The 10,706-nt window shown below is 46.8% G+C and overlaps 1 non-coding gene across 1 annotated transcript; it reads left to right on the forward strand.

The window, feature by feature from the left end:
• The first annotated feature begins 1,347 nt into the window (after positions 1-1,347).
• On the forward strand, positions 1,348-1,419 carry TRNAS-ACU (transfer RNA serine (anticodon ACU)). Its single transcript has one exon. It is a non-coding gene; the product is annotated as a tRNA-Ser (tRNA).
• The last annotated feature ends 9,287 nt before the right edge of the window (positions 1,420-10,706 follow it).

Raw genomic sequence — 10,706 nt, forward strand, 5'->3', positions numbered from 1 at the left:
GCAAAAAAATGCAAGTCTGTCGACGAGAGATCTGAGATATACTGATTTTTATAGTGGAATCTTACAATATATGAAAAAAATGCGTTTATAAACTCTTTCCCGTTGAAAAACGTATTTGTCCAGAATTGCTGGGTATGAGGAACTGGCCGAATGTCACTATTTATTTAGGTGCAGCTTTCCAGCGCTATAGATCGAGAATACTGAGCGCTAACTTAGACTTGTAATACTCCGCTACCACGAAATAAAGGAATAACAGCGAACAGTAAGCAATAAACCTGATTTTGGACAGCTGCTTTTTCTCGCGGAGATAGACGGCACATGCAGTTTCCTTGTGGCTTCGAGTGGAAACCCACTTTTTGCCAGCAACATGAAAACAAGTACTGAGCTCTCAAGCATGTGAACTCCGCGCTCGAGCAACGTACTTTTATGTCTCCCTGCACTTTCTCCGTCGATCTGCCTAACCTTAGCCCCCCTGGCCAGCCGTTACTAATTACTCTTCAAAACCGACGTTCACAGAGCAAGTTAGCAGAAGCTGACACATCACAGTTACCAGCGATACCAGAGCGAAGATGTCAGCCGACCATCTACAGTTGTTATAAGTGTCTTTGTGCATTGGGCCCCTGATCAGCTAACGCCTGCACGACGACGATGTTCCCATTGGTGAGAAAGCGGTATGCCAGTGCTAGCCCCTGGCGTGGTTAGATAAAGGCACTGTGGGCGGCGGTGCTGGCGGTGGTGCCCGTGTGAATGCACAGGCGGGATAATAGCCTTACAGTGGCCTGTCGGCAATTCCTCTGCATGTCTGAGTCAGTGATTTGAATGATTCTGTCTCTATTGCAGTTCCATAAGGAGTGTCCGCTAATAATAATAATAATAATAATAATAATAATAATAATAATAATAATAATAATAATAATAATAATAATAATAATTGGTTTTTGGGGAACGGAAATGGCGCAGTATCTGTCTCATATATCGTTGTACACCTGAACCGCGCCGTAAGGGAAGGGAAAGAGAGGGAGTGAAAGAAGAAAGGAAGAATTAGGTGCCGTAGTGGAGGGCTCCGGAATAATTTCGACCACCTGGGGATCTTTAACGTGCACTGACATCGCACAGCACACGGGCGCCTTAGCGTTTTGCCTCCATAAAAACGCAGCCGCCGTGGTCGGGTTCGAACCCGGGAACTCCGGATCAGTAGTCGAGCGCCCTAACCACTGAGCCACCGCAAAAGGCTTTCGCCTCACTGCACTTTAGGTGAACAAAGTGTCCCCCTGAATTTTTTTTAGTTGCTGATGATTTAAAACAAGTTCTCAACTTCAAAAGTGATTTTGACACTGATCGCAACCCGCCGCGGTGGCTCAGTGGTTAGGGCGCTGGACTACTGATCCGGAGTTTCCGGGTTCGAACCCGACCGCGGCGGCTGCGTTTTTATGGAGGCAGAACGCTAAGGCGCCTGTGTGCTGTGCGATGTCAGTGCACGTTAAAGATCCCCAGGTGGTCGAAATTATTCCGGAGCCCTCCACTACCGCACCTCCTTCTTCTTTCACTCCCTCCTTTATCCCTTCCTTACGGCGCGGTTCAGGTGTGCAACGATATATGAGACAGATACTGCGCCATTTCCTTTCCCCCAAAACCAATTATTATTATTATTCACTGATCGCCACTCAGTTCGAGAGCCCTCAAGGTACACGATGCGGTAGACGTCGTCCAATGGACAGCTCAATCTCCTCAGGCTTTCCAGGAGTGTCTCGCGCTCGGCGCAAAAAACGCAGGCATGCTAAAGTAAATGGTTCGCATCACCCACAACTTCACAGTTTACGCACATAGGTGAGGTGGCGCGGTAAATTTTGTGCATCCAGAGCGGCGTATAGGCGGAGCTCGGCCGCAGGCGATACAAAAGAGTGGCTCTGTCGCGCGACAAACCTCGTGTGACGCAAGCGAGGTACAGAGGCGGCCAAAGTGCAGAAAAGTGATGCACCGCTGCCTTGCGAAGTTCTCGCCCTTTGGGACAACCATTATAAAAGGATTTTAGCGCCAAGACTACACACAAGAAAGAAAACACGGGCCCCCTGTTACCAGCGACAGCCACTGAAGCTGCATGAGACCGCGCTTCTCGGGCAAGAAGGTCTGCTGCCGTGGTACCACCGAGATGGTAACCCCTGGAAGCAAACTGCAAGTCCTCTGAACTGTAGCTTCACGAGTGCATTGACACCCACACACGCACACACGCGCGCGCGAGTATGACACCACCCGGAACGCTGTACGACGAACGGTTGCATCACAATTTTGATACGAAAGTCTGGGGAGGAGTAGAATTTCAACGGTCCTTCGTTTCTTCGAGGAAGGTTTAAGAAACCTTTCTCTAGTGTCGTTCGGCTTGGAAGATGGACAGGAGGCGAGCTTGTAGATGATGACAGCAGGGCATATATTTACAGCATACATATACAGAGAGTTAAACTGGAAAAAGCAGAACTGAATTTACAAAAGAACAAACTTTGCGCTACTTTACTCATCGACCCGGCAGGTTAGAGCCTAAGTAGCGTCACGTTACATGCTAAGCATGGAGCCCCAGCTCAGACTGGACTGGACGGCATCCGTTCACATGCGCCTTTAAGCACTTAATTAACAAAGGACTAAGGGCGGTCAATTTCAGTGGCCCGCCCTAAGCATCAATTCTCCAATCAAAAATAAGATGAGAGATGGGGACAACCCCTTGGGTTGGGCTTAGCCTCGAACCCAGGGTCTCGTTAACGATACAAACTAAATCAAAAACAAATACTCCATCCCTCTCTCTCAAGTGAGAGTATCCACATGCTCTCCCTTCGGAGCTAATCCGACGTGCCTCATACACACCGCCACCCACCATCGGTCCGCGTCGCCCGTCAGCAACAGAAGAGGGAGCGAAAGGGCCACGAAGCTGCCGCACTACCGACGGCGGGACACAGCTAATAAGCATGAAGGGGTTTGTTTGCCGCTCCGGGAAACCAGATAAGGATCGTCCCTGTTTTCCCACGGTCTTGGTGAGTACTGCCTGTCCGCAATGACAGGTGTCCGTCACGGCCCTCCTGGAAATACGTTTTTGTTCGCGAGGCCCGGCGGGACGCTGCGGGTGCCTCTCCGATGCTAGCCTACGTCGTTAGTGAGGGGGGGGGGGGGGTCTGTGCGTCAAGCGACCATTTTCGTTCCCCGTATGCACTCGGGGCTCTCGCTTGTACTGGGGAGCGGCTTCCGCGTGTGCCGGCGTCCTGCTTCCTGCAAGGGTACGCAGCTGGAAAAGAGCGGCGGCCTTACAGAAGGCATAAAATTGAAGGCGCATATGTCGTCGGTTCGAATCCCTGTCGCAAGCTAGCCTTCAACTTGACTAGCACATGTCAAGGGAAATCATATGACACCGCCAGGAACGCTGTACGGCAAACGGTTGCGTCACAATTTTGGTGCGAATATTGTCGGGAAAACTGGCAGCACATGGAGGTCGGCCTGTGGCGAGCATATACAGACGAGCGAAATGTATAACATTGTCTGTAGTGGCGGTGCTCGGCTTGCTGTGTGCTTCATATGGCCGCTTGACGACTTCACCCTATTTTTCTTGCCTTCGCTGGCATTTTCTGTACCATCTGCGACTACACACATACCGGGTGCGGCAGGTATTTGAGAACAAAGTTATGTCCACGCGCAAGCAGGCACATATACTGGTGAGAGATAGTTTAGGACTAGTTAACATTGTGTACAGTTAGCCATGTATGCAATGAATTTTATTATTCAATGAAGCCGCCAAGAGCAGCAATCACGTACGGACTCCACATGTGGTCGAAACCGACCACAGGCAGTGATGAGGTGAGTCTTCGAAACATTCGCCATTGCATCATCAACAGCGCCTCTTAGGGCCGCAGTGGTGATGTGGGGGTTCTATTGGACTCCTCTCAACCACGCCCCATACGTAATAGTCCATTGGGTTAAGATCTGGGAAGCTGGGAGGCCACATGTTTGGAGTGACATGGTCGTGGAGGTTTTCAGCCATCCATTCTTGGGTTGCATGGGCTGTGTGGGGTGGTGCAGTGTTGTTGGAAAACATATGGCCTTCCACGTGCCATAGAAGTAATCCAAGGCTTCACAACCGTGCTCAGTACCTCCGTGTAAACAACAGCATTCACCCTGCTACCTTGAAGAAAAAATGAGGAGGCATCACATCTCCTTCACTGCTCACAACGCCCAGGACCATCACTGATGCTGAAAATTTTGTCCTCATCACGGTTGGGACTTCCTCAGGGCTTTGACACAGCCTCCTATCATTTCTGCGGTTGACCTTCTGGCTCGGGACGATTTTTTTTTTCATCGGAGAAAAACCGCAACATTCCAGGCTCCTCTGGGTGTTTCAGTTTGTTCAGGAGGCGCTTAGCTCTGCTCAGGCGGTCCTCCTTGGTTTTCTCGGGCATGAACTGTCCTCTCCGCATAGCATAGGACTTGTAGCGAACGTCGTCATGAACCACGCGTCTGACAGTGGCCTTGTCAACTTCCACCTCCTTGGCGATGGCTCTTATCGACTTGCCAGGGTCTTCATCAATAACAGCTTGGACGCGACTGATGAATTCCGGCGTCCTAAGAGTGTCGGAACGCCGACAAAGTCGTTTCCTTTGAGAAACTGCCTCCGCATCACCACTGGCAGCATCCACTTCTTTCCGAACTTTGAAGACGAATGATGGGGCAACCTTCAAGAATGTCGCAATCTCTGAATCGGGGTGTCCTGCAGCCAAGGACACTATGACAGCATGCCTGTTCATTTCTTGAGTGAGCTGATGCTCTGCCATGATTAGCTGCAGCGAAAAGATTTTTAGCTTTTTTGCAGAGGATGCGGTGTCACCTATAAAATGTGTTTTCAAATATCTGCCGCACCCGGTACACACGCCGCCGGCTTGTCCCGTAATAGGACCAGCAATGCTTTCGCATTAAAAATTTAATCGACTGTGCGTAAAGCCCTACTCGGGTAGTGCGACGCGCATATATTGCTCATGAAGCGCCTTTTTTCTATTTATGCCTGTTATTTTTATTTTTTACTCGCACGTAAAAAAAAATCGGGTCTTGTAATGTGTACGAAATTTGGAAACTTGGTTGTGCAAGGATGCTTTCCTCCTGCTTACCAAAGTAGAACTCAGTTACTTAGCGGATAGTTTTCAAAACAACTTTCAAAATAAAGTGCTCGTTAATTTTTTTCCTACGTGATATAAAGCTAGAACCTAGTCACACCTCGCCGGTAAAATCACTATATAATTTGGAATCGATGTGTTTTTTAGGAGTCGCTTGTTTGAAAATTTTGTTCCCTAACCAATTGGTGTCCAAAACTGCATTTCTGTACGACATACCTTAAATCTTTGGCACGGTTATAAGAGTACTTAACCAACACAAATACTGTGTCAGAAAAGATGGCACTGTTCAGTTACAATGCACATTGAGGTGTTTCGCTCAACTGGGGCTGGTAAAACTCTAAAAAAACCGGTAGACTGTTCAAGTGAAGCTGGGATAAAGTAAACAAAGGGCTCGTTAAGACATATACGGAATAAGCCAACAGCAATTGAAAGCAAGGAAAGCATTCAGGACTTTTATTCATTTTATTAGACAAATATTTAACAGCATAATTTGATGGAAGAAAAGGCAAGACGCCACCCACGATTTTCGCTTGTTGGTTGCGCTGCTCCGCCGTTTGGGCTACAGCAGTTGCTCTAACCTCGAAATATTTAATAAATAAGTGAGTAATTTCTCGTTAGTATCGACGTAAGTGCAACCATGCGGCTACGACATTTAATTATAAATCCTTCCGGAAAGCAGTAATAGTGCGCCAGCGAATTCCAAAAGCAGCCCTTCTGCACTCACGAGCAGCTGAGGATGAAGTTATGAAAGAAAAACAGGCGTTCACCAATGTGCGCGCATCTTTAAAAATCGCTCAAAACTTATTGCCAGTGAAGTGCCAGCTACGAGAGCAAGATGATGGCTTAAACAGGACTGCAGTCTTCACGGAGTCCCGAGCCAGCTGCACCGGTCTGGTTGCCGTTGCTTTGAGCCCGCAGCTGCCGCTTCCACTTCCGCTTCCATGTTGTAAGGCATAACATAGAACTCGATGGACAGCATTAATGGGAAAGAAAACCATTGCACAAAGCAAAATCGCTGCACAGTAAAAATGATTACAATGCCAGCAGATCAGGAAACATTATGGGGAGAGAAAAGCGTGCAGTTGAATCCAGCTACTAGTGAAGCTGATTAGACTCGCGGCGCTGCATATTTCGTGTTTATTAGGTGCGATTAAACTATTCTGTGCTACAGCACGAAGCAACTAGCATCTTTTACGTCGTGAGCTGTTATACGGAGCACACCCCGAGCCGTTGCGTGGATGAAGCCCGTCCAAGGTCACCGATAAAAGGGGCCAGGAGCAGGAGAGTAAGATGAGATAACGAATGGAAGGGTGGCGATGAGAGAAAGAAGGTAAGTAGGGGGAGACAATGGAGTGACGCTGTTGCCAACAGACAGCCTGAAAGAAGGGATAAAAAAACGTTGGCCAGGAGTGAAAGAAGAGAAACAAAAAACAAGAAGAGCGGTCGAGAGAGAAAGAAGACAAGAAGGGGGAAAACTTGAAGGTATTCAAGGGACGCTGTTGTGGAGAGACAAATAGAAAGATTTAAATCTCATGCGCGCGAAGCGATGCCGACTGCCGCTCGCAAGAGTGGTAGGCGGCATCGAGGAACGGCGGACGACAAAGACCTCGCAGGAGCGAGAGTAGCGCCGACGACAACGGGTAGAGGCAGTGTTGGTAGAGGGCGAACCTTCAACTTCAGGAACTGCCGTCTTGGACGAGGTTCGTGCTAGGAGAGTCGCGTCGGAGCGAGAGCGTCAGTGCGGAGCAGCCGCCGCACAGCCACTGGCTCACGCCGATTGTTTAACGGGGCCTTTTTTTTTTAAGTATTGGTTCCCATTTTCTGTCCCCCTGAGTCCGCGCAGCAGTATGCGCTGAGGCGTCCACATTGTGCTCGACTAGGCCGGAGGGTGGCGCTAGGCGGCTAGGTGCTGCGTAGTGCTGGCGCCCCCATACCAGCGCACGGAATAAAACCTTTAGCTGCCGCTAAATTGTCGTGCGCTGAATCCGCAACGGAGGAGGAGAAAAACAACGGCCGTATTTTTTTTCTCGCTTCATTAGCCTTTTGTTACAGCGACAGATTTGAGGGTGGGAGGTGAGCAAGTGAGAAATTTTGCATGGAAAAACCGCACTGGCCTCCCCCTTTTTTTTCGACAAAGAAAGTTAAAAAAAATCATTGTATAAATATGCCCCCCCCCCTTCCCCACACACACACACACACAAATCAGCCTACCCTCCAAAAGTAGAGCATAAATCTGCTTTAGTAAGACGAGCTTTTGGGCAAATTGGTTGCTTAGCTTCGACATTACTGCAGCGTGGAAAAAGACGAACACAATGAAAGGAAAACAGTCACGACACGGACAATCACTGCAGCGATTGTCCGTGTCGTGAGTGTAAAAAGAGTTCCCTAGAACTATACAGATGTGATGTCGCTCTCGTATTCTCTACCACAACATTTCATACCAAAAAATTATAGACGAAAGCAATTTTGAGCGGGAAACCGTTTATGAACGCAATTTTTTCATATAATGTAAAATTTCACTATAGCAATCAATATATCCGCAGATCACCCGACGGCAGTCTTGTGTATTTTTTTTTCTATTCACGTTTCTGCTGTCGTCAAAACCGTTCCCCATTGTTTTTCTATGGCAGTTCGATGAGATCGATAGGAACACTTTGAAAGAAAAATTTTACTACATATCAGAAGAATTGACCATTAGCTTCAATATTTTCATAACAGTGTCTTACAGTTTTCCAATTTTCAAAATATTTGTCCGAGAATGCTGCACATGAGTATAAATTATGTACGTTAGCAGGTGTCGCTGAATCTCACGTTAACCAGTTATAACCGTTCTGTCAATTTTTTCTTCCGTAATTTTTTTATTTATTTAGTGGCGCTTCCGCTAGCGGAAACCGTTTTCAGCAATCCTTTCATTTAATTTTTTTTTTACTTTCTAAGCATATTTCAGAAAAGAGTTCTTCGCGCAAGTGGTATAGTCTAAGTGCAACATCCCAGGTAGCACAAAATATTATAATAACGTCATACGTATATTTGTTATGAATGTTAAAATAACGTTCTGTGTTTTGGGAAAATGTTAACGTAGCGTTAAAATTTAACATAAAACGCATTTGTCGTGCTCAGAATGTCTCAGATAAAACGAAATACTAATGTTGGTAATAAAACGTAAAACATTGCAACTTGGTATATAAGGCATTTTTATATTGGAAACATTTATATAAAAGTGGAAATTAGCATTAGAAAGAAGCATAGGTGTAACATGCAAATACCAAACACATGAAGCTTGTTGTACCACCAAGAATGCAAGTCGATGATGATGGATTTTTATGGCGCAAGGGCATATCTGTGGCCAAAGAGCGCTATTGCACAAGGTGGTTTCCATTGCACAAGGTGTGGTCAAAGACACATTTCCCAAGAATTTCACCCTATAGGAAGCCGAGCACCAGGCAGGGGAAAGCTTGTACCCATTGTATCACCGGTGGGTACCCGGCGGCAATTGGAATCCCGCATGCGAGGCGGATGCTCAACCACTTGACCAATTTAAGTCAGGAAAAAAGTCCTTATTAACATTGCAAGTATAGTTCAGTAATGCTTATGGAACAATAACTTACAACAACAGTAAAACGTCCCTATAACGTTAGTGTAACGTTCCTAACCAACTTAAGCTGACTTCAAACACCTAATTTAAGCACTGTTCCAGGGCTTTTTTCCACAGTACAGGCAATAATGGTGAATTTAAACAGAACTTTGCAATTAAAGCTCTTGGCTTGTGCTAGCTGTACATTATATACGTATACTGCAAAATTATTTAAGAAACCTTTAGTTATTAACAATGGATCACTAACACTTTTAGGGGCTCGAGATCTCGGGGTAACATCGATCGAACAGGTGAGTGCATGAGTGTGGCATGCTTTTAGTGCTCTTTCGCCGCCCATGTAGCACTCTTCACGCAGTGTTGATTGCGGCTGCTGGTGCGCATAACTTATACACTACTTCTTGTTCGGGTCCTTCGAAACTTATATTTTGTTGTTTGTCATATAAATGTTTCAGCTGCTATGGTAGCAACTGCACAGCTATCATAGTCCTCCATAAAGTCAGCAATAAAATTCCAATAAGGAAGGGCGTCAGGCAAGGAGACACGATCTCGCCAATGCTATTCACCGCCTGCTTACAGGAGGTATTCCGAGGCCTGAATTGGGAACAGTTGGGGATAAGAGTTAATGGAGAATACCTAAATAATGTGCGATTCGCTGATGACATTACCTTGCTGAGTCACTCAGGAGGCGAATTGCAAAGCATCATCGATTATTTAGACAGACAGAGCAGAACGATGGGTTTAAAAATTAACATGCAGAAAACCAAAGTAATGTTCAACAGTCTAGCAAGGTAACAGCAGCGACAGCAGTTCACACTTGGAAGCGGGGTGCTGGAAGTGGTAAAGTTAGGACAGGTAGTGACAGCTGATCCGGATCATGAGAGAGAAATAACTAGAAGGATAATAATGGGGTGGCGCGCATATGGCAGCTTCTCTCAGATGATGAATGGCAGTTTACCAATTTCCCTCAAGAGGAAAGTGTACAACAGCATAATCTTACCGCGGTACTCACCTACGGGGCAGAAACATGGAGGCTAACGAAAAGGGTTCAGCTTAAGTTAAGGACAACGCAGCGAACCATGGAAAGAAAAATAATAGGTGTAACGTTCAAAGATCGGAAGCGAGCAGAGTGGGTGAGGGAACAAACGCGGGTTAATGACGTCCTAGTCGAAATCAAGAGGAAGAAATGGGCTTGGGAAGGGCATGTAATGCGAAGGCAAGATAACCGCTGGTCCTTGAAGGTAACGTAGTGGATTCCAAGAGAAGGTAAGCGTAGCAGGGGGCGGCAGAAGGTTAGGTGGGCGGATGAGATTAAGAAGTTTGCAGGCATATATGGTGAACGCAGCTGGAAAAGGACAGGTCTCCAATTAACCCTGTCCTTTTCCAGCTGCGTTCACCATATATGCCTGCAAACTTCTTAATCTCATCCGCCCACCTAACCTTCTGCCGCCCCCTGCTACGCTTACCTTCTCTTGGAATCCACTACGTTACCTTCAAGGACCAGCGGTTATCTTGCCTTCGCATTACATGCCCTTCCCAAGCCCATTTCTTCCTCTTGATTTCGACTAGGACGTCATTAACCCGCGTTTGTTCCCTCACCCACTCTGCTCGCTTCCGATCTTTGAACGTTACACCTATTATTTTTCTTTCCATGGTTCGCTGCGTTGTCCTGGGAGAGGCCTTTGCCCAGCAGTGGGTGTAGTCAGGCTGATAATGGTGATGATGATGAATTCCTAACGTTTGTGTATAATAAGTTAGAAAGATATCATTAAGAATGGTTGATGTACTAACGTTTGAGTGAAACTAAGAATTATAACTTTATTCCAACGTTCAGGTGCTACCTGGGATACCATTTTAACAAGGGCATATGCCCTATCGAGCTCTTCATTTCGCGTTCAGGGAGCTCGAGCACGTGCGCGCGGTTTGTGCACGAAACTAAAACGCCAACGCTAAAGAATGAGGTTGGAAGCGCC

This window comes from Amblyomma americanum, chromosome 1, assembly GCF_052857255.1.
Source record: "Amblyomma americanum isolate KBUSLIRL-KWMA chromosome 1, ASM5285725v1, whole genome shotgun sequence".
NCBI classification, from domain to species: domain Eukaryota; kingdom Metazoa; phylum Arthropoda; class Arachnida; order Ixodida; family Ixodidae; genus Amblyomma; species Amblyomma americanum.